This window comes from Mchenga conophoros, linkage group LG19 (genome assembly GCF_057382185.1).
Source record: "Mchenga conophoros isolate Kocher_MC1m ecotype Shallow Benthic linkage group LG19, M_conophoros_male_GT1.1, whole genome shotgun sequence".
Classification (NCBI taxonomy): Eukaryota; Metazoa; Chordata; class Actinopteri; order Cichliformes; family Cichlidae; genus Mchenga; species Mchenga conophoros.
The window spans coordinates 28,056,791-28,080,892 of record NC_140544.1 but is presented as its reverse complement, the minus strand read 5'-3'; the positions used below and the strand labels follow the sequence as shown (position 1 = coordinate 28,080,892).

At 39.8% G+C, this 24,102-nt stretch overlaps 3 long non-coding RNA genes across 3 annotated transcripts; all 3 read right to left on the bottom strand.

Moving 5' to 3' along the window:
* Positions 1-5,946: 5,946 nt before the first annotated feature.
* Positions 5,947-6,926, bottom strand: LOC146552482 (uncharacterized). The gene is made up of 2 exons (XR_014889975.1): positions 6,700-6,926; positions 5,947-6,419 (listed from the first exon to the last, which is right to left on the bottom strand). It is a non-coding gene; the product is annotated as an uncharacterized LOC146552482 (long non-coding RNA).
* Positions 6,927-12,438: 5,512 nt separating this feature from the next.
* LOC146552481 (uncharacterized) lies at positions 12,439-13,450 on the bottom strand. Its single transcript, XR_014889952.1, has 2 exons — positions 13,193-13,450; positions 12,439-12,912 (listed from the first exon to the last, which is right to left on the bottom strand). It is a non-coding gene; the product is annotated as an uncharacterized LOC146552481 (long non-coding RNA).
* A 5,500-nt stretch (positions 13,451-18,950) lies between these two features.
* LOC146552480 (uncharacterized) lies at positions 18,951-19,955 on the bottom strand. The gene is made up of 2 exons (XR_014889959.1): positions 19,705-19,955; positions 18,951-19,424 (listed from the first exon to the last, which is right to left on the bottom strand). It is a non-coding gene; the product is annotated as an uncharacterized LOC146552480 (long non-coding RNA).
* Positions 19,956-24,102: the final 4,147 nt, after the last annotated feature.

Here is a 24,102-nt window from a genome sequence, read left to right as displayed (position 1 = left end):
TGTCCAAGATAGCTTTAAATGTTATTTATACTTGGGAACCAAATTATGATATTTTAGACATTTCTATTGAGAAATTTTCCCCACATTTTAAATATACTATAATATACATTTTAATAGACTATAAATATCAAGCAATCTTGACTGTTTTTCCAAATTCAGCATTCAAACAATGACTAAATAAATACATTCTTACCTGAGATCGACGTGCAGTGCAGGGACGAGGACGACTACTCGGGTGGGTGCTACGGAATAGTCCAAGTGACAGCAGCTTTAGTTTCCGGCCAACTATAAATAAATGATTTTTCAACGTGATTGTTGTCACCTGGTCGACTGTAATAGATCAACAATCAACGATAAACGAAACAACTATCGTTGTTCCAAATGAAACCAGACAATATTTTAACTGCTACCATTACTAAAGTTATTATTATGGGAGGCTGTGATGAAGCTTGGGGGAGAGAGAGAGAGAGAGAGAGAGAGAGAGAGAGAGAGAGAGACAAACAAACCACACTCTCCGAGCGCATTCTTTTTTTGCTCGAAGTGGGCGGGGCTTAGATCAAAGGCTTCAAAGACGTCACACTTGAAGTGGGCGGGGCTTCAAAGACGTCATACAGACAAAAACCTATAAATAGCCCTCTGCAACTCTGTTTTTTCTAACGCTCGCTTTAACAAACAGAGAGAAGACATTAACAGCAAACAAATAGATATTGAAGCAAAATGGACAACAACACAGCTAGGAGCAATCCAGACAATGTCAGGAGTCATTCCACTCCTGCAAATGATGTTAGGCCACTGCTAGAGGAATTGCTAAATAATGTTACACATGAGCAGTGGCAACAGTTGCGGTCTGATTACGCCGAAAATGCCACCATAGGAAGGCTATGTAATTTTGTAGATAATGTCATTGCCCTATGCTCACTGTCAGCAGGTGCAGAACTGAGGTTTTGCCAGGACACTGCTGTCACTAGCACAACAACAGTGGCCTTAAAGCAGACACAGACAGCTCCTGAACTTGCACAGACCTCTAACACAGTTGACCGCAACACGGAAATGCCAGCTCATATTTCACAGGAAACAACAGCCAACTTGCACAGCACAGCAGAAAATTCCGCTGATGTCACATTTATCACTAATATCCAAAATACCACGGAAACAACTGAAAACTCAGAGGATTATGCATCGCTGGCAGATCAAATTAAGGCTGTGATTCTACAGAAAGCAATGGATTTGTTAAACATCCCAGAAAATAGCACAACAACAGTGGCCTTAGAGGAGACAGAAACAGCTCCTGAACTTGCACAGACCTCTAACACAGGTGACCGCATCATGGGAAATCTAATCTGTGTGCCAGTTGTTATTTTACAGAAAGCAACAGTCAACGTGAACAGCACAGCAGAAAATTCCGCTGGTGCCACACTTATCACTAATATCCAAAATACCATGGAAACACCTGAAAACTCAGAGGATAATGCATCGCTGGCAGATCACATTAAGGCTGTGATTCTACAGAAAACAAGGGATTTGATCAACATCACAGAAAACATCACAACAACAGTGGCCTCAAAGGAGACACAGACAGCTCCTGAACAACAGAAAACAACAGTCAACGTGAACAACACAGCAGAAAATGTTGCCACAAATATCATTGATACATCTGACGAGCCCAGAACTCCAATAGACAAGAAAAACCGTGACACCACGCAGGCTGTAGATAAAGCAGGAACCTCTTTGGAAAATGATGTAACCCCAAAGAAATCCTCGGCTCAACATGAAGCCAGCATGCAAAATCAATTCAAAAAACACCCTTTGGTAGCAAAGGATGAATTGTCTCAAAACAAAGAAAAATACCGATTTTTTGTGGAAACATGTATGGAAGAACTAGTTAAGCGGGTTATAAAAAAATCAGGTAAAGTCATAAGTCCAGAAAGAGTTTTAACCATCTACAAGAGGCTTAGCGAAAAAATCTGGGCTAAAATCAGGGATGAAATTGATCAAATCCCCTTAAGGAAGTTCAAAAACTTTGAGAAGGTGATTTTCAAAGCCCTGTGTAAACAGTGGCAAGAGGCAGAAGTAGTTCTGCAAAACATGGAATTAAATGAACCAACAGTCGACAATACGATTGTTAAAATTTTCATAGAAGAGGCAGCCAAACTTTCGAAGAAGCCAAGTTGCATACGTCGGTTTTTCTCATCTATAGGCCGACTGTTTTGTTTCACTAGGAGACAAAACAAGGTTGATGCATTGTAGAAAAAAATTGTGATAACCCCTTGGAACGGTCGCGGCAGATGGCTGTCCCCTCACTGAGCCTGGTTCTGCCGGAAGTTTCTCCCTCTTAAAAGGGAGTTTTTCTTCCCCACTGTCGCCAAGTGCTTGCTCAGACGGGTTTTTCTGTTGGGGTTTTCTTTTTAATAACTTTTAAAAAAGTTAACATCAATAAAAGTTATTAAATTTTACACTGATTTCTGTTTGTTTTTTTATTGTCTGTAAGTTGAATAAATACATTTGTTATTTCTTGCTCAGTTCAAACTGTGGGTAGAAAATGCTGTGCTGTCATGTGACCTGTACACACACACACACACACACACACACACAGAGCAGCTAGACGAGGTAAAAACATTCCTGACTTTGTCTGTGATTTTTGGACAGCTGCAGCAAACAGCAGCGCTGTGTCTGATCAGACCACCTCAGTCGAGTTCAACACAAGTCCAGATCTGGAGTCGAGTATGAAGACCGAGTGCCAGCAAAGTCAGGAGGCTGGAACACACGTTTACAGGCTTTTCATTTCAGATGTGTTACGCCCCAGTCTAGGGGTACAGGAACGTAGCATAAGGGTTAAAAAGGAAGTGACGGTTTGGGAAGAAAAAACTATTTATTAAGTGAACGGTGGTTTATTTGTCTCCACTGAAAACTTAACTCCCTGGTGAACACAGGCCAAAATAACAAACAAAAACAAGCTAAGTCAGGAGAGGAGGTGCTATCTAAAACCCTATGTGTGGGAGAAACATTTCGTCACTCATCCAAGTGACTTCTTGAAGAAATAATTCAACTCAAGGCCGGAGCTAGTTCACAGTAAGATCTTTCCTTCCATCTCTTTCAACATCTTGCAAAGTGTTGCAAACAGAAACACTTGTGTGCAACTCCATATCACAGTAGTGAGCAGAGCAGTGCTAGGCAGCTGATGTATATTTAATTGTAAATGTGTTAATAATTTCATTTTTAAATGCTTTCCTCTGGTTCTTTTCACTTTGGCTTGAAATAAAATGTCTCCCTCTGCTGTAACCACAGCTTACTGCAATTTTTGCATGCATGTATATTTCACACTTTGAAAGAGGCAAAGCATGAAATGGTCACAGTGGGCTGGCTTGTCTATAACACGCTTTACCGTGGTTGATGTGTGAGATAACACTCAAGTCATGGTAAGCTGCACTTACAGCTATTGTAAGTGGAACAATGAGTTATTGAGTATTGATATGTATCTATACATTATTAGAATTTTTTCTAATAGAAAAAGGTTTTCTATACATGGATATTTCTGCTGTTTATTTATGGGCTTAAATCCTTCCAAAATGTGGGCCTTTTTATTCTATGACATAACCAAAAAACTAAATAAACTAACTCCTTCAGCTGATGCAGAGGTAATCCAAAAGACTCTGACTGTGGTGAATTAGTGGATCCTGACAGTCGTCTGCACCACCTACTGGACATGTAGCCGAACAGTTTCTTTAACATCTGCCACTTCATACGGTAATACCCTGTGTTGGTCAAGTTACTTGAAAATAGTAATTATTTACTAATTACTGATTACTTCTCCAAGAAATTAATCCCATTACTTTACTGATTGCTTATTTTTGTAAGTAATTTGTTACTTTCTTACTTAGTTACTTTTAAAAAATATGATACACAACCTGAATACGTTATGAAGCATTAGACCTTTCAGCCCAATTCTATTTTTTCTGCATATTTCATGATATAAAATTGAATCAACTGAAAAAAAAAATTTCAAAACTAGTTTCATTAGTTTTAACCTTTTAATTTTATGCACGTTGCAACAAGCAAAAAATAAAATTATATGCAGCATTCGCTGACTGGAAGAAATTTGTTGATTCTGTAGATTCTGTAGATTGCTTAGATTGCTTAGCTAGTATTCAGTAAATCAAACTTGTATCAATCAGGAACATGACTGGAGCACCTGGGTATCAAAGCTCAAAGCAAGAGTGAATAGCAGAATGTGCTGTTTGGTATTGTATTAGAAAATCTGGCAAGTTTTTAATGGGCGTAACCCACATACTCAACTCTACTGGATCGCGGATCACGGGGGCAGCAGCCCAAGCAAAGAAGCCCAGACCTCCCTCTCCCCACCCACCTCCTCCAGCTTGTTTGGGGGAACACCAAGGCACGGGGGCCTCCTCTCAGTGGGACATGCCCGGATCACCTCACCCCAGGAGGTGTTCTTCTCAGATGCCCGAACCACCTCAAGTGGCTTCTTTCCATGTGGAAAGAAGCCACTTGGCCTCCCCTCTAAGGGAGAGGCCATCCACGCTTCTGAGGAAGCTCATATTAGCCATTTGTATCTGCAGCCTTGTTCTTTCAGTCACTACCCACAGCTCGTGACCACAGGTGAGGGTAGGGACGTAGATTGACCAGTAAATTGAGAGCACCAATCTGTCTGTCGATCTCCTGCTCCCTTCTCCCATCACTCGTGAACAAGACCCTGAGATACTTAAACTCTTCCACTTGGAGGAGGAACTCATCCCTGACCTGGAGTGGGCACTCCACCCTTCTCCTCTGATCTCTTAGCGTAAACTAAGATTTACAAACGTGTACAGGTATTTGTGTGTAACAAAAGCAGTCTGACCACACTCTGTGTTACAATTTGATCATTTTCTTTTTCAAAAAGCTTAGAGTGTCTAAAAATGTCTAAAAAAAATTGTGGAATTATTTTCACTCACTTACAGAACTTGCATGACCAAGCATGAAACAAGTAAATTTACTAAAGTAAATTTTACACAACTGTGTACTTGAGCATAATCCATAATGGGCTTTTTGTGAAAGTAGTTTGCAAAAAGCAAGCAGTGTCACTTTATGTGCCCTTATTTTTTGTTTTAAATCTTTTAGCGTTTCACTGCAACAAGAACACTATGAATTAAAGGGTTTTTCCACCCTGTCTTGCACTCGGTGTGGGAGAAGTTTCAGACATGACTGCATGATCACAAGACTTTTCTGGATGTTTGTCATAATCTCTCACTCGCATATCACACAACTTCATAATGTTATGAAAAAAGTTTAAATTACATATACTTTAGTACATACTGTCACCTGTAAAAGTATGTCTCCTTGAATCTGCAGGTGTACTGAGATCAACAGGTTTTTGAGGCCTACAAACTGTGTGGCAGGGCAGCATCCCCAAACAAGATATGATCATTATGATGGAGATGTTCTGGACCTCAGGGAAATTATAAAACAAAATGTACTCAGGTGAGGATCAGTACTATGTAATCAGTATCACATCCTATATATCATTCTGTTAATTTAAAAAAAATGACTACATTTGGTATGTGATGTAAACATGGCATTGTTATAGACAAGGCTCACCAGTAGTGCTGGTGAACGGAGCTTTAGCTCTGGAAGATGTTGCTCCCACTGGCTTTGCTTTTTGGCAACAAGGTTCATCGCTAAGGTCTAATCATGCTGGAACAGTGCACAGGATGACAGTGTGCAAAAAAACATGCACTCATCCAAAGTGATGGACATGTATGAATCAGTAGTAGTTGTTGCTACATGTTGTTGACATGTATTTATAGACAATGGAGAAATATCCTTAGAGATGTTTGGCCTATGTGAAAACCAGCTGATAAAAATGAAGCCTTTCTTTTAACATTGCGCAGTGAGGACCACTGGTGTGCATCACACAGCAGCTGAATAGATAAAAATGTGAGACCATGTATCAGTGCACAAAGATTTTTTATTATTTTGACATTTGTGTAGGAAATGCAAGCAAAAACTTTAAAAGAAACTTGAGTAGAGTTTTGTAAGCATAAAAACATTAAGAATATACACATCATCTGATATACAGCAGGCCTGTTTTGTTCACTAACATTCACATCCATCCTGTACACTAAAAGCTAGTGTTTTTATTTTGACCATACATGTTTTCTTAACATGAGACACAGCAGGTAACAATAAACAGGTGCATAGCTCACCTTGGCACACAGACAGAAAATTAAAAATATATATTCAAATATTAAATACAGAATGTTGGAGTTGTCTGCTGCTGGGAATTGTATATAGATGAGAGTCGTCGGGCGTCCTGCACCACCCATCCGATCTGGAGCATAGCGAATGACGTCACAAAGGTACTCTGTGGCAGGTCACCAAGCTGACACACTGCTAACAACTTTACAGCACCTTTGCTAATATAGCTTTATAACAGAAAGAACATTATGACATGAAAATGGTATGTTTGTGCAGATTTCGCGTTTTCTAAGAAATACATACTCTTTTCCTTCTGTCCAAGATAGCTTTAAATGTTATTTATACTTGGGAACCAAATTATGATATTTTAGACATTTCTATTGAGAAATTTTCCCCACATTTTAAATATACTATAATATACATTTTAATAGACTATAAATATCAAGCAATCTTGACTGTTTTTCCAAATTCAGCATTCAAACAATGACTAAATAAATACATTCTTACCTGAGATCGACGTGCAGTGCAGGGACGAGGACGACTACTCGGGTGGGTGCTACGGAATAGTCCAAGTGACAGCAGCTTTAGTTTCCGGCCAACTATAAATAAATGATTTTTCAACGTGATTGTTGTCACCTGGTCGACTGTAATAGATCAACAATCAACGATAAACGAGACAACTATCGTTGTTCCAAATGAAACCAGACAATATTTTAACTGCTACCATTACTAAAGTTATTATTATGGGAGGCTGTGATGAAGCTTGGGGGGGGGGAGAGAGAGAGAGAGAGAGAGAGACAAACAAACCACACTCTCCGAGCGCATTCTTTTTTTGCTCGAAGTGGGCGGGGCTTAGATCAAAGGCTTCAAAGACGTCACACTTGAAGTGGGCGGGGCTTCAAAGACGTCATACAGACAAAAACCTATAAATAGCCCTCTGCAACTCTGTTTTTTCTAACGCTCGCTTTAACAAACAGAGAGAAGACATTAACAGCAAACAAATAGATATTGAAGCAAAATGGACAACAACACAGCTAGGAGCAATCCAGACAATGTCAGGAGTCATTCCACTCCTGCAAATGATGTTAGGCCACTGCTAGAGGAATTGCTAAATAATGTTACACATGAGCAGTGGCAACAGTTGCGGTCTGATTACGCCGAAAATGCCACCATAGGAAGGCTATGTAATTTTGTAGATAATGTCATTGCCCTATGCTCACTGTCAGCAGGTGCAGAACTGAGGTTTTGCCAGGACACTGCTGTCACTAGCACAACAACAGTGGCCTTAAAGCAGACACAGACAGCTCCTGAACTTGCACAGACCTCTAACACAGTTGACCGCAACACGGAAATGCCAGCTCATATTTCACAGGAAACAACAGCCAACTTGCACAGCACAGCAGAAAATTCCGCTGATGTCACATTTATCACTAATATCCAAAATACCACGGAAACAACTGAAAACTCAGAGGATTATGCATCGCTGGCAGATCAAATTAAGGCTGTGATTCTACAGAAAGCAATGGATTTGTTAAACATCCCAGAAAATAGCACAACAACAGTGGCCTTAGAGGAGACAGAAACAGCTCCTGAACTTGCACAGACCTCTAACACAGGTGACCGCATCATGGGAAATCTAATCTGTGTGCCAGTTGTTATTTTACAGAAAGCAACAGTCAACGTGAACAGCACAGCAGAAAATTCCGCTGGTGCCACACTTATCACTAATATCCAAAATACCATGGAAACACCTGAAAACTCAGAGGATAATGCATCGCTGGCAGATCACATTAAGGCTGTGATTCTACAGAAAACAAGGGATTTGATCAACATCACAGAAAACATCACAACAACAGTGGCCTCAAAGGAGACACAGACAGCTCCTGAACAACAGAAAACAACAGTCAACGTGAACAACACAGCAGAAAATGTTGCCACAAATATCATTGATACATCTGACGAGCCCAGAACTCCAATAGACAAGAAAAACCGTGACACCACGCAGGCTGTAGATAAAGCAGGAACCTCTTTGGAAAATGATGTAACCCCAAAGAAATCCTCGGCTCAACATGAAGCCAGCATGCAAAATCAATTCAAAAAACACCCTTTGGTAGCAAAGGATGAATTGTCTCAAAACAAAGAAAAATACCGATTTTTTGTGGAAACATGTATGGAAGAACTAGTTAAGCGGGTTATAAAAAAATCAGGTAAAGTCATAAGTCCAGAAAGAGTTTTAACCATCTACAAGAGGCTTAGCGAAAAAATCTGGGCTAAAATCAGGGATGAAATTGATCAAATCCCCTTAAGGAAGTTCAAAAACTTTGAGAAGGTGATTTTCAAAGCCCTGTGTAAACAGTGGCAAGAGGCAGAAGTAGTTCTGCAAAACATGGAATTAAATGAACCAACAGTCGACAATACGATTGTTAAAATTTTCATAGAAGAGGCAGCCAAACTTTCGAAGAAGACAAGTTGCATACGCCGGTTTTTCTCATCTATAGGCCGACTGTTTTGTTTCACCAGGAGACAAAACAAGGTTGATGCATTGTAGAAAAAAATTGTGATAACCCCTTGGAACGGTCGCGGCAGATGGCTGTCCCCTCACTGAGCCTGGTTCTGCCGGAAGTTTCTCCCTCTTAAAAGGGAGTTTTTCTTCCCCACTGTCGCCAAGTGCTTGCTCAGAGGGGTTTTTCTGTTGGGGTTTTCTTTTTAATAACTTTTTAAAAAGTTAACATCAATAAAAGTTATTAAATTTTACACTGATTTCTGTTTGTTTTTTTATTGTCTGTAAGTTGAATAAATACATTTGTTATTTCTTGCTCAGTTCAAACTGTGGGTAGAAAATGCTGTGCTGTCATGTGACCTGTACACACACACACACACACACACACACACAGAGCAGCTAGACGAGGTAAAAACATTCCTGACTTTGTCTGTGATTTTTGGACAGCTGCAGCAAACAGCAGCGCTGTGTCTGATCAGACCACCTCAGTCGAGTTCAACACAAGTCCAGATCTGGAGTCGAGTATGAAGACCGAGTGCCAGCAAAGTCAGGAGGCTGGAACACACGTTTACAGGCTTTTCATTTCAGATGTGTTACGCCCCAGTCTAGGGGTACAGGAACGTAGCATAAGGGTTAAAAAGGAAGTGACGGTTTGGGAAGAAAAAACTATTTATTAAGTGAACGGTGGTTTATTTGTCTCCACTGAAAACTTAACTCCCTGGTGAACACAGGCCAAAATAACAAACAAAAACAAGCTAAGTCAGGAGAGGAGGTGCTATCTAAAACCCTATGTGTGGGAGAAACATTTCGTCACTCATCCAAGTGACTTCTTGAAGAAATAATTCAACTCAAGGCCGGAGCTAGTTCACAGTAAGATCTTTCCTTCCATCTCTTTCAACATCTTGCAAAGTGTTGCAAACAGAAACACTTGTGTGCAACTCCATATCACAGTAGTGAGCAGAGCAGTGCTAGGCAGCTGATGTATATTTAATTGTAAATGTGTTAATAATTTCATTTTTAAATGCTTTCCTGTGGTTCTTTTCACTTTGGCTTGAAATAAAATGTCTCCCTCTGCTGTAACCACAGCTTACTGCAATTTTTGCATGCATGTATATTTCACACTTTGAAAGAGGCAAAGCATGAAATGGTCACAGTGGGCTGGCTTGTCTATAACACGCTTTACCGTGGTTGATGTGTGAGATAACACTCAAGTCATGGTAAGCTGCACTTACAGCTATTGTAAGTGGAACAATGAGTTATTGAGTATTGATATGTATCTATACATTATTAGAATTTTTTCTAATAGAAAAAGGTTTTCTATACATGGATATTTCTGCTGTTTATTTATGGGCTTAAATCCTTCCAAAATGTGGGCCTTTTTATTCTATGACATAACCAAAAAACTAAATAAACTAACTCCTTCAGCTGATGCAGAGGTAATCCAAAAGACTCTGACTGTGGTGAATTAGTGGATCCTGACAGTCGTCTGCACCACCTACTGGACATGTAGCCGAACAGTTTCTTTAACATCTGCCACTTCATACGGTAATACCCTGTGTTGGTCAAGTTACTTGAAAATAGTAATTATTTACTAATTACTGATTACTTCTCCAAGAAATTAATCCCATTACTTTACTGATTGCTTATTTTTGTAAGTAATTTCTTACTTTCTTACTTAGTTACTTTTAAAAAATATGATACACAACCTGAATACGTTATGAAGCATTAGACCTTTCAGCCCAATTCTATTTTTTCTGCATATTTCATGATATAAAATTGAATCAACTGAAAAAAAAAATTCAAAACTAGTTTCATTAGTTTTAACCTTTTAATTTTATGCACGTTGCAACAAGCAAAAAATAAAATTATATGCAGCATTCGCTGACTGGAAGAAATTTGTTGATTCTGTAGATTCTGTAGATTGCTTAGATTGCTTAGCTAGTATTCAGTAAATCAAACTTGTATCAATCAGGAACATGACTGGAGCACCTGGGTATCAAAGCTCAAAGCAAGAGTGAATAGCAGAATGTGCTGTTTGGTATTGTATTAGAAAATTTGGCAAGTTTTTAATGGGCGTAACCCACATACTCAACTCTACTGGATCGCGGATCACGGGGGCAGCAGCCCAAGCAAAGAAGCCCAGACCTCCCTCTCCCCACCCACCTCCTTCAGCTTGTTTGGGGGAACACCAAGGCACGGGGGCCTCCTCTCAGTGGGACATGCCCGGATCACCTCACCCCAGGAGGTGTTCTTCTCAGATGCCCGAACCACCTCAAGTGGCTTCTTTCCATGTGGAAAGAAGCCACTTGGCCTCCCCTCTAAGGGAGAGGCCATCCACGCTTCTGAGGAAGCTCATATTAGCCATTTGTATCTGCAGTCTTGTTCTTTCAGTCACTACCCACAGCTCGTGACCACAGGTGAGGGTAGGGACGTAGATTGACCAGTAAATTGAGAGCACCAATCTGTCTGTCGATCTCCTGCTCCCTTCTCCCATCACTCGTGAACAAGACCCTGAGATACTTAAACTCTTCCACTTGGAGGAGGAACTCATCCCTGACCTGGAGTGGGCACTCCACCCTTCTCCTCTGATCTCTTAGTGTAAACTAAGATTTACAAACGTGTACAGGTATTTGTGTGTAACAAAAGCAGTCTGACCACACTCTGTGTTACAATTTGATCATTTTCTTTTTCAAAAAGCTTAGAGTGTCTAAAAATGTCTAAAAAAAATTGTGGAATTATTTTCACTCACTTACAGAACTTGCATGACCAAGCATGAAACAAGTAAATTTACTAAAGTAAATTTTACACAACAGTGTACTTGAGCATAATCCATAATGGGCTTTTTGTGAAAGTAGTTTGCAAAAAGCAAGCAGTGTCACTTTATGTGCCCTTATTTTTTGTTTTAAATCTTTTAGCGTTTCACTGCAACAAGAACACTATGAATTAAAGGGTTTTTCCACCCTGTCTTGCACTCGGTGTGGGAGAAGTTTCAGACATGACTGCATGATCACAAGACTTTTCTGGATGTTTGTCATAATCTCTCACTCGCATATCACACAACTTCATAATGTTATGAAAAAAGTTTAAATTACATATACTTTAGTACATACTGTCACCTGTAAAAGTATGTCTCCTTGAATCTGCAGGTGTACTGAGATCAACAGGTTTTTGAGGCCTACAAACTGTGTGGCAGGGCAGCATCCCCAAACAAGATATGATCATTATGATGGAGATGTTCTGGACCTCAGGGAAATTATAAAACAAAATGTACTCAGGTGAGGATCAGTACTATGTAATCAGTATCACATCCTATATATCATTCTGTTAATTTAAAAAAAATGACTACATTTGGTATGTGATGTAAACATGGCATTGTTATAGACAAGGCTCACCAGTAGTGCTGGTGAACGGAGCTTTAGCTCTGGAAGATGTTGCTCCCACTGGCTTTGCTTTTTGGCAACAAGGTTCATCGCTAAGGTCTAATCATGCTGGGACAGTGCACAGGATGACAGTGTGCAAAAAAACATGCACTCATCCAAAGTGATGGACATGTATGAATCAGTAGTAGTTGTTGCTACATGTTGTTGACATGTATTTATAGACAATGGAGAAATATCCTTAGAGATGTTTGGCCTATGTGAAAACCAGCTGATAAAAATGAAGCCTTTCTTTTAACATTGCGCAGTGAGGACCACTGGTGTGCATCACACAGCAGCTGAATAGATAAAAATGTGAGACCATGTATCAGTGCACAAAGATTTTTTATTATTTTGACATTTGTGTAGGAAATGCAAGCAAAAACTTTAAAAGAAACTTGAGTAGAGTTTTGTAAGCATAAAAACATTAAGAATATACACATCATCTGATATACAGCAGGCCTGTTTTGTTCACTAACATTCACATCCATCCTGTACACTAAAAGCTAGTGTTTTTATTTTGACCATACATGTTTTCTTAACATGAGACACAGCAGGTAACAATAAACAGGTGCATAGCTCACCTTGGCACACAGACAGAAAATTAAAAAATATATATTCAAATATTAAATACAGAATGTTGGAGTTGTCTGCTGCTGGGAATTGTATATAGATGAGAGTCGTCGGGCGTCCTGCACCACCCATCCGATCTGGAGCATAGCGAATGACGTCACAAAGGTACTCTGTGGCAGGTCACCAAGCTGACACACTGCTAACAACTTTACAGCACCTTTGCTAATATAGCTTTATAACAGAAAGAACATTATGACATGAAAATGGTATGTTTGTGCAGATTTCGCGTTTTCTAAGAAATACATACTCTTTTCCTTCTGTCCAAGATAGCTTTAAATGTTATTTATACTTGGGAACCAAATTATGATATTTTAGACATTTCTATTGAGAAATTTTCCCCACATTTTAAATATACTATAATATACATTTTAATAGACTATAAATATCAAGCAATCTTGACTGTTTTTCCAAATTCAGCATTCAAACAATGACTAAATAAATACATTCTTACCTGAGATCGACGTGCAGTGCAGGGACGAGGACGACTACTCGGGTGGGTGCTACGGAATAGTCCAAGTGACAGCAGCTTTAGTTTCCGGCCAACTATAAATAAATGATTTTTCAACGTGATTGTTGTCACCTGGTCGACTGTAATAGATCAACAATCAACGATAAACGAAACAACTATCGTTGTTCCAAATGAAACCAGACAATATTTTAACTGCTACCATTACTAAAGTTATTATTATGGGAGGCTGTGATGAAGCTTGGGGGGGGAGAGAGAGAGAGAGAGAGAGAGAGAGAGAGACAAACAAACCACACTCTCCGAGCGCATTCTTTTTTTGCTCGAAGTGGGCGGGGCTTAGATCAAAGGCTTCAAAGACGTCACACTTGAAGTGGGCGGGGCTTAGAGCAAAGGCTTCAAAGACGTCACACAGACAAAAACCTATAAATAGCCCTCTGCAACTCTGTTTTTTCTAACGCTCGCTTTAACAAACAGAGAGAAGACATTAACAGCAAACAAATAGATATTGAAGCAAAATGGACAACAACACAGCTAGGAGCAATCCAGACAATGTCAGGAGTCATTCCACTCCTGCAAATGATGTTAGGCCACTGCTAGAGGAATTGCTAAATAATGTTACACATGAGCAGTGGCAACAGTTGCGGTCTGATTACGCCGAAAATGCCACCATAGGAAGGCTATGTAATTTTGTAGATAATGTCATTGCCCTATGCTCACTGTCAGCAGGTGCAGAACTGAGGTTTTGCCAGGACACTGCTGTCACTAGCACAACAACAGTGGCCTTAAAGCAGACACAGACAGCTCCTGAACTTGCACAGACCTCTAACACAGTTGACCGCAACACGGAAATGCCAGCTCATATTTCACAGGAAACAACAGCCAACTTGCACAGCACAGCAGAAAATTCCGCTGATGTCACATTTATCACTAATATCCAAAATACCACGGAAACAACTGAAAACTCAGAGGATTATGCATCGCTGGCAGATCAAATTAAGGCTGTGATTCTACAGAAAGCAATGGATTTGTTAAACATCCCAGAAAATAGCACAACAACAGTGGCCTTAGAGGAGACAGAAACAGCTCCTGAACTTGCACAGACCTCTAACACAGGTGACCGCATCATGGGAAATCTAATCTGTGTGCCAGTTGTTATTTTACAGAAAGCAACAGTCAACGTGAACAGCACAGCAGAAAATTCCGCTGGTGCCACACTTATCACTAATATCCAAAATACCATGGAAACACCTGAAAACTCAGAGGATAATGCATCGCTGGCAGATCACATTAAGGCTGTGATTCTACAGAAAACAAGGGATTTGATCAACATCACAGAAAACATCACAACAACAGTGGCCTCAAAGGAGACACAGACAGCTCCTGAACAACAGAAAACAACAGTCAACGTGAACAACACAGCAGAAAATGTTGCCACAAATATCATTGATACATCTGACGAGCCCAGAACTCCAATAGACAAGAAAAACCGTGACACCACGCAGGCTGTAGATAAAGCAGGAACCTCTTTGGAAAATGATGTAACCCCAAAGAAATCCTCGGCTCAACATGAAGCCAGCATGCAAAATCAATTCAAAAAACACCCTTTGGTAGCAAAGGATGAATTGTCTCAAAACAAAGAAAAATACCGATTTTTTGTGGAAACATGTATGGAAGAACTAGTTAAGCGGGTTATAAAAAAATCAGGTAAAGTCATAAGTCCAGAAAGAGTTTTAACCATCTACAAGAGGCTTAGCGAAAAAATCTGGGCTAAAATCAGGGATGAAATTGATCAAATCCCCTTAAGGAAGTTCAAAAACTTTGAGAGGGTGATTTTCAAAGCCCTGTGTAAACAGTGGCAAGAGGCAGAAGTAGTTCTGCAAAACATGGAATTAAATGAACCAACAGTCGACAATACGATTGTTAAAATTTTCATAGAAGAGGCAGCCAAACTTTCGAAGAAGCCAAGTTGCATACGTCGGTTTTTCTCATCTATAGGCCGACTGTTTTGTTTCACCAGGAGACAAAACAAGGTTGATGCATTGTAGAAAAAAATTGTGATAACCCCTTGGAACGGTCGTGGCAGATGGCTGTCCCCTCACTGAGCCTGGTTCTGCCGGAAGTTTCTCCCTCTTAAAAGGGAGTTTTTCTTCCCCACTGTCGCCAAGTGCTTGCTCAGAGGGGTTTTTCTGTTGGGGTTTTCTTTTTAATAACTTTTAAAAAAGTTAACATCAATAAAAGTTATTAAATTTTACACTGATTTCTGTTTGTTTTTTTATTGTCTGTAAGTTGAATAAATACATTTGTTATTTCTTGCTCAGTTCAAACTGTGGGTAGAAAATGCTGTGCTGTCATGTGACCTGTACACACACACACACACACACACACACACAGAGCAGCTAGATGAGGTAAAAACATTCCTGACTTTGTCTGTGATTTTTGGACAGCTGCAGCAAACAGCAGCGCTGTGTCTGATCAGACCACCTCAGTCGAGTTCAACACAAGTCCAGATCTGGAGTCGAGTATGAAGACCGAGTGCCAGCAAAGTCAGGAGGCTGGAACACACGTTTACAGGCTTTTCATTTCAGATGTGTTACGCCCCAGTCTAGGGGTACAGGAACGTAGCATAAGGGTTAAAAAGGAAGTGACGGTTTGGGAAGAAAAAACTATTTATTAAGTGAACGGTGGTTTATTTGTCTCCACTGAAAACTTAACTCCCTGGTGAACACAGGCCAAAATAACAAACAAAAACAAGCTAAGTCAGGAGAGGAGGTGCTATCTAAAACCCTATGTGTGGGAGAAACATTTCGTCACTCATCCAAGTGACTTCTTGAAGAAATAATTCAACTCAAGGCCGGAGCTAGTTCACAGTAAGATCTTTCCTTCCATCTCTTTCAACATCTTGCAAAGTGTTGCAAACAGAAACACTTGTGTGCAACTCCATATCACAGTAGTGAGCAGAGCAGTGCTAGGCAGCTGATGTATATTTAATTGTAAATGTGTTAATAATTTCATTTTTAAATGCTTTCCTGTGGTTCTTTTCACTTTGGCTTGAAATAAAATGTCTCCCTCTGCTGTAACCACAGCTTACTGCAATTTTTGCATGCATGTATATTTCACACTTTGAAAGAGGCAAAGCATGAAATGGTCACAGTGGGCTGGCTTGTCTATAACACGCTTTACCGTGGTTGATGTGTGAGATAACACTCAAGTCATGGTAAGCTGCACTTACAGCTATTGTAAGTGGAACAATGAGTTATTGAGTATTGATATGTATCTATACATTATTAGAATTTTTTCTAATAGAAAAAGGTTTTCTATACATGGATATTTCTGCTGTTTATTTATGGGCTTAAATCCTTCCAAAATGTGGGCCTTTTTATTCTATGACATAACCAAAAAACTAAATAAACTAACTCCTTCAGCTGATGCAGAGGTAATCCAAAAGACTCTGACTGTGGTGAATTAGTGGATCCTGACAGTCGTCTGCACCACCTACTGGACATGTAGCCGAACAGTTTCTTTAACATCTGCCACTTCATACGGTAATACCCTGTGTTGGTCAAGTTACTTGAAAATAGTAATTATTTACTAATTACTGATTACTTCTCCAAGAAATTAATCCCATTACTTTACTGATTGCTTATTTTTGTAAGTAATTTCTTACTTTCTTACTTAGTTACTTTTAAAAAATATGATACACAACCTGAATACGTTATGAAGCATTAGACCTTTCAGCCCAATTCTATTTTTTCTGCATATTTCATGATATAAAATTGAATCAACTGAAAAAAAAAATTCAAAACTAGTTTCATTAGTTTTAACCTTTTAATTTTATGCACGTTGCAACAAGCAAAAAATAAAATTATATGCAGCATTCGCTGACTGGAAGAAATTTGTTGATTCTGTAGATTCTGTAGATTGCTTAGATTGCTTAGCTAGTATTCAGTAAATCAAACTTGTATCAATCAGGAACATGACTGGAGCACCTGGGTATCAAAGCTCAAAGCAAGAGTGAATAGCAGAATGTGCTGTTTGGTATTGTATTAGAAAATCTGGCAAGTTTTTAATGGGCGTAACCCACATACTCAACTCTACTGGATCGCGGATCACGGGGGCAGCAGCCCAAGCAAAGAAGCCCAGACCTCCCTCTCCCCACCCACCTCCTTCAGCTTGTTTGGGGGAACACCAAGGCACGGGGGCCTCCTCTCAGTGGGACATGCCCGGATCACCTCACCCCAGGAGGTGTTCTTCTCAGATGCCCGAACCACCTCAAGTGGCTTCTTTCCATGTGGAAAGAAGCCACTTGGCCTCCCCTCTAAGGGAGAGGCCATCCACGCGTCTGAGGAAGCTCATATTAGCCATTTGTATCTGCAGTCTTGTTCTTTCAGTCACTACCCACAGCTCGTGACCACAGGTGAGGGTAGGGACGTAGATTGACCAGTAAATTGAGAGCACCAATCTGTCTGTCGATCTCCTGCTCCCTTCTCCCATCACTCGTGAACAAGACCCTGAGATACTTAAACTCTTCCACTTGGAGGAGGAACTCATCCCTGACCTGGAGTGGGCACTCCACCCTTCTCCTCTGATCTCTTAGCGTAAACTAAGATTTACAAACGTGTACAGGTATTTGTGTGTAACAAAAGCAGTCTGACCACACTCTGTGTTACAATTTGATCATTTTCTTTTTCAAAAAGCTTAGAGTGTCTAAAAATGTCTAAAAAAAATTGTGGAATTATTTTCACTCACTTACAGAACTTGCATGACCAAGCATGAAACAAGTAAATTTACTAAAGTAAATTTTACACAACAGTGTACTTGAGCATAATCCATAATGGGCTTTTTGTGAAAGTAGTTTGCAAAAAGCAAGCAGTGTCACTTTATGTGCCCTTATTTTTTGTTTTAAATCTTTTAGCGTTTCACTGCAACAAGAACACTATGAATTAAAGGGTTTTTCCACCCTGTCTTGCACTCGGTGTGGGAGAAGTTTCAGACATGACTGCATGATCACAAGACTTTTCTGGATGTTTGTCATAATCTCTCACTCGCATATCACACAACTTCATAATGTTATGAAAAAAGTTTAAATTACATATACTTTAGTACATACTGTCACCTGTAAAAGTATGTCTCCTTGAATCTGCAGGTGTACTGAGATCAACAGGTTTTTGAGGCCTACAAACTGTGTGGCAGGGCAGCATCCCCAAACAAGATATGATCATTATGATGGAGATGTTCTGGACCTCAGGGAAATTATAAAACAAAATGTACTCAGGTGAGGATCAGTACTATGTAATCAGTATCACATCCTATATATCATTCTGTTCATTTAAAAAAAATGACTACATTTGGTATGTGATGTAAACATGGCATTGTTATAGACAAGGCTCACCAGTAGTGCTGGTGAACGGAGCTTTAGCTCTGGAAGATGTTGCTCCCACTGGCTTTGCTTTTTGGCAACAAGGTTCATTGCTAAGGTCTAATCATGCTGGAACACTGCACAGGATGACAGTGTGCAAAAAAACATGCACTCATCCAAAGTGATGGACATGTATGAATCAGTAGTAGTTGTTGCTACATGTTGTTGACATGTATTTATAGACAATGGAGAAATATCCTTAGAGATGTTTGGCCTATGTGAAAACCAGCTGATAAAAATGAAGCCTTTCTTTTAACATTGCGCAGTGAGGACCACTGGTGTGCATCACACAGCAGCTGAATAGATAAAAATGTGAGACCATGTATCAGTGCACAAAGATTTTTTATTATTTTGACATTTGTGTAGGAAATGCAAGCAAAAACTTTAAAAGAAACTTGAGTAGAGTTTTGTAAGCATAAAAACATTAAGAATATACACATCATCTGATATACAGCAGGCCTGTTTTGTTCACTAACATTCACATCCATCCTGTACACTAAAAGCTAGTGTTTTTATTTTGACCATACATGTTTTCTTAACATGAGACACAGCAGGTAACAATAAACAGGTGCATAGCTCACCTTGGCACACAGACAGAAAATTAAAAAATATATATTCAAATATTAAATACAGAATGTTGGAGTTGTCTGCTGCTGGGAATTGTATATAGATGAGAGTCGTCGGGCGTCCTGCACCACCCATCCGATCTGGAGCATAGCGAATGACGTCACAAAGGTACTCTGTGGCAGGTCACCAAGCTGACACACTGCTAACAACTTTACAGCACCTTTGCTAATATAGCTTTATAACAGAAAGAACATTATGACATGAAAATGGTATGTTTGTGCAGATTTCGCGTTTTCTAAGAAATACATACTCTTTTCCTTCTGTCCAAGATAGCTTTAAATGTTATTTATACTTGGGAACCAAATTATGATATTTTAGACATTTCTATTGAGAAATTTTCCCCACATTTTAAATATACTATAATATACATTTTAATAGACTATAAATATCAAGCAATCTTGACTGTTTTTCCAAATTCAGCATTCAAACAATGACTAAATAAATACATTCTTACCTGAGATCGACGTGCAGTGCAGGGACGAGGACGACTACTCGGGTGGGTGCTACGGAATAGTCCAAGTGACAGCAGCTTTAGTTTCCGGCCAACTATAAATAAATGATTTTTCAACGTGATTGTTGTCACCTGGTCGACTGTAATAGATCAACAATCAACGATAAACGAAACAACTATCGTTGTTCCAAATGAAACCAGACAATATTTTAACTGCTACCATTACTAAAGTTATTATTATGGGAGGCTGTGATGAAGCTTGGGGGGGGGGAGAGAGAGAGAGAGAGAGAGAGACAAACAAACCACACTCTCCGAGCGCATTCTTTTTTTGCTCGAAGTGGGCGGGGCTTAGATCAAAGGCTTCAAAGACGTCACACTTGAAGTGGGCGGGGCTTCAAAGACGTCATACAGACAAAAACCTATAAATAGCCCTCTGCAACTCTGTTTTTTCTAACGCTCGCTTTAACAAACAGAGAGAAGACATTAACAGCAAACAAATAGATATTGAAGCAAAATGGACAACAACACAGCTAGGAGCAATCCAGACAATGTCAGGAGTCATTCCACTCCTGCAAATGATGTTAGGCCACTGCTAGAGGAATTGCTAAATAATGTTACACATGAGCAGTGGCAACAGTTGCGGTCTGATTACGCCGAAAATGCCACCATAGGAAGGCTATGTAATTTTGTAGATAATGTCATTGCCCTATGCTCACTGTCAGCAGGTGCAGAACTGAGGTTTTGCCAGGACACTGCTGTCACTAGCACAACAACAGTGGCCTTAAAGCAGACACAGACAGCTCCTGAACTTGCACAGACCTCTAACACAGTTGACCGCAACACGGAAATGCCAGCTCATATTTCACAGGAAACAACAGCCAACTTGCACAGCACAGCAGAAAATTCCGCTGATGTCACATTTATCACTAATATCCAAAATACCACGGAAACAACTGAAAACTCAGAGGATTATGCATCGCTGGCAGATCAAATTAAGGCTGTGATTCTACAGAAAGCAATGGATTTGTTAAACATCCCAGAAAATAGCACAACAACAGTGGCCTTAGAGGAGACAGAAACAGCTCCTGAACTTGCACAGACCTCTAACACAGGTGACCGCATCATGGGAAATCTAATCTGTGTGCCAGTTGTTATTTTACAGAAAGCAACAGTCAACGTGAACAGCACAGCAGAAAATTCCGCTGGTGCCACACTTATCACTAATATCCAAAATACCATGGAAACACCTGAAAACTCAGAGGATAATGCATCGCTGGCAGATCACATTAAGGCTGTGATTCTACAGAAAACAAGGGATTTGATCAACATCACAGAAAACATCACAACAACAGTGGCCTCAAAGGAGACACAGACAGCTCCTGAACAACAGAAAACAACAGTCAACGTGAACAACACAGCAGAAAATGTTGCCACAAATATCATTGATACATCTGACGAGCCCAGAACTCCAATAGACAAGAAAAACCGTGACACCACGCAGGCTGTAGATAAAGCAGGAACCTCTTTGGAAAATGATGTAACCCCAAAGAAATCCTCGGCTCAACATGAAGCCAGCATGCAAAATCAATTCAAAAAACACCCTTTGGTAGCAAAGGATGAATTGTCTCAAAACAAAGAAAAATACCGATTTTTTGTGGAAACATGTATGGAAGAACTAGTTAAGCGGGTTATAAAAAAATCAGGTAAAGTCATAAGTCCAGAAAGAGTTTTAACCATCTACAAGAGGCTTAGCGAAAAAATCTGGGCTAAAATCAGGGATGAAATTGATCAAATCCCCTTAAGGAAGTTCAAAAACTTTGAGAAGGTGATTTTCAAAGCCCTGTGTAAACAGTGGCAAGAGGCAGAAGTAGTTCTGCAAAACATGGAATTAAATGAACCAACAGTCGACAATACGATTGTTAAAATTTTCATAGAAGAGGCAGCCAAACTTTCGAAGAAGCCAAGTTGCATACGTCGGTTTTTCTCATCTATAGGCCGACTGTTTTGTTTCACCAGGAGACAAAACAAGGTTGATGCATTGTAGAAAAAAATTGTGATAACCCCTTGGAACGGTCGTGGCAGATGGCTGTCCCCTCACTGAGCCTGGTTCTGCCGGAAGTTTCTCCCTCTTAAAAGGGAGTTTTTCTTCCCCACTGTCGCCAAGTGCTTGCTCAGAGGGGTTTTTCTGTTGGGGTTTTCTTTTTAATAACTTTTTAAAAAGTTAACATCAATAAAAGTTATTAAATTTTACACTGATTTCTGTTTGTTTTTTTATTGTCTGTAAGTTGAATAAATACATTTGTTATTTCTTGCTCAGTTCAAACTGTGGGTAGAAAATGCTGTGCTGTCATGTGACCTGTACACACACACACACACACACACACACACACACACACACACACACACACACACACACACACACACACACACACACAGAGAGAGCAGCTAGACGAGGTAAAAACATTCCTGACTTTGTCTGTGATTTTTGGACAGCTGCAGCAAACAGCAGCGCTGTGTCTGATCAGACCACCTCAGTCGAGTTCAACACAAGTCCAGATCTGGAGTCGAGTATGAAGACCGAGTGCCAGCAAAGTCAGGAGGCTGGAACACACGTTTACAGGCTTTTCATTTCAGATGTGTTACGCCCCAGTCTAGGGGTACAGGAACGTAGCATAAGGGTTAAAAAGGAAGTGACGGTTTGGGAAGAAAAAACTATTTATTAAGTGAACGGTGGTTTATTTGTCTCCACTGAAAACTTAACTCCCTGGTGAACACAGGCCAAAATAACAAACAAAAACAAGCTAAGTCAGGAGAGGAGGTGCTATCTAAAACCCTATGTGTGGGAGAAACATTTCGTCACTCATCCAAGTGACTTCTTGAAGAAATAATTCAACTCAAGGCCGGAGCTAGTTCACAGTAAGATCTTTCCTTCCATCTCTTTCAACATCTTGCAAAGTGTTGCAAACAGAAACACTTGTGTGCAACTCCATATCACAGTAGTGAGCAGAGCAGTGCTAGGCAGCTGATGTATATTTAATTGTAAATGTGTTAATAATTTCATTTTTAAATGCTTTCCTGTGGTTCTTTTCACTTTGGCTTGAAATAAAATGTCTCCCTCTGCTGTAACCACAGCTTACTGCAATTTTTGCATGCATGTATATTTCACACTTTGAAAGAGGCAAAGCATGAAATGGTCACAGTGGGCTGGCTTGTCTATAACACGCTTTACCGTGGTTGATGTGTGAGATAACACTCAAGTCATGGTAAGCTGCACTTACAGCTATTGTAAGTGGAACAATGAGTTATTGAGTATTGATATGTATCTATACATTATTAGAATTTTTTCTAATAGAAAAAGGTTTTCTATACATGGATATTTCTGCTGTTTATTTATGGGCTTAAATCCTTCCATAATGTGGGCCTTTTTATTCTATGACATAACCAAAAAACTAAATAAACTAACTCCTTCAGCTGATGCAGAGGTAATCCAAAAGACTCTGACTGTGGTGAATTAGTGGATCCTGACAGTCGTCTGCACCACCTACTGGACATGTAGCCGAACAGTTTCTTTAACATCTGCCACTTCATACGGTAATACCCTGTGTTGGTCAAGTTACTTGAAAATAGTAATTATTTACTAATTACTGATTACTTCTCCAAGAAATTAATCCCATTACTTTACTGATTGCTTATTTTTGTAAGTAATTTGTTACTTTCTTACTTAGTTACTTTTAAAAAATATGATACACAACCTGAATACGTTATGAAGCATTAGACCTTTCAGCCCAATTCTATTTTTTCTGCATATTTCATGATATAAAATTGAATCAACTGAAAAAAAAAATTCAAAACTAGTTTCATTAGTTTTAACCTTTTAATTTTATGCACGTTGCAACAAGCAAAAAATAAAATTATATGCAGCATTCGCTGACTGGAAGAAATTTGTTGATTCTGTAGATTCTGTAGATTGCTTAGATTGCTTAGCTAGTATTCAGTAAATCAAACTTGTATCAATCAGGAACATGACTGGAGCACCTGGGTATCAAAGCTCAAAGCAAGAGTGAATAGCAGAATGTGCTGTTTGGTATTGTATTAGAAAATCTGGCAAGTTTTTAATGGGCGTAACCCACATACTCAACTCTACTGGATCGCGGATCACGGGGGCAGCAGCCCAAGCAAAGAAGCCCAGACCTCCCTCTCCCCACCCACCTCCTTCAGCTTGTTTGGGGGAACACCAAGGCACGGGGGCCTCCTCTCAGTGGGACATGCCCGGATCACCTCACCCCAGGAGGTGTTCTTCTCAGATGCCCGAACCACCTCAAGTGGCTTCTTTCCATGTGGAAAGAAGCCACTTGGCCTCCCCTCTAAGGGAGAGGCCATCCACGCGTCTGAGGAAGCTCA